Here is a 705-nt window from a genome sequence, read left to right as displayed (position 1 = left end):
CTGCTGTGCAGCTACCCTGGATTTTGGGTCTAGTGGATGAAACGCCTGTATTGGTGGATCTCAGAATCGAGGTCTTCCCCCACAGAACAGGGAAACAGCCCACCAGGAGCCTGTGAACCATTACATCCCCTCCAGGGCTGTGCTAAGCCAAGGACACCTTGAAAATTGCTTTGGAAATCCTTTCTGTTTGAGACGGAGGCAGGAGGCTGGAAACTGGCTGATGCTGTTCTTTGGCACCAGCCAGGAAAACCCTTGGTGTGACCAGCACAGGGCTGGCTTTTCCCACTCGATGTCCGACCTCTGTGTCCGCAGCAGCTGCTGGGCAGCGAGGAGGCAGATCTTTGTGGGCATCATGATGACGAACCCGGTGCTCCCCGTGGCTGCCATGTGAGCGGCCCACGGCTGACACGCAGTGGCAGGCGAGAGATGTGCATGCTCCCCGAACCCTGCAACCTCTCTGACCTTCCCTGCTGCCCTGGGCTGATCCCAGCTGCCCCGGCAGGGAATCCGCCTGCTTTTGGGGCAGATCCCGAGCCCCCGGGCAGCTGGAGGGGATCTCGGTGTGAAGGGGAACTGTTACCTGCCTTGTCTATGCGGGAAAACGGTAGCTGCCGCTGTTGCAAAGCACAGACGTTATACGGCAGTTGGGAAACTCTGCAGGGCGGAGGAAACCCATCTGCCACAAACTTCAGTCCAGCGTGGCTG

At 58.7% G+C, this 705-nt stretch overlaps 1 protein-coding gene across 1 annotated transcript in view; it reads left to right on the top strand.

The window, feature by feature from the left end:
• Nucleotides 1-705, top strand: part of CASC3 (cancer susceptibility candidate 3) — a gene marked incomplete at its 5' end in the record, with an annotated part of 10,357 nt that overhangs the window by 8,216 nt on the left and 1,436 nt on the right. The gene's annotated exons all lie outside the window — the stretch shown is intronic.

The sequence above is a fragment of the Fulmarus glacialis genome, unplaced genomic scaffold, assembly GCF_000690835.1.
Source record: "Fulmarus glacialis isolate BGI_N327 unplaced genomic scaffold, ASM69083v1 scaffold14310, whole genome shotgun sequence".
Classification (NCBI taxonomy): Eukaryota; Metazoa; Chordata; class Aves; order Procellariiformes; family Procellariidae; genus Fulmarus; species Fulmarus glacialis.
The sequence above is the reverse complement of the archived record's forward strand: the minus strand, read 5'-3'. Positions and strand labels throughout refer to the sequence as shown.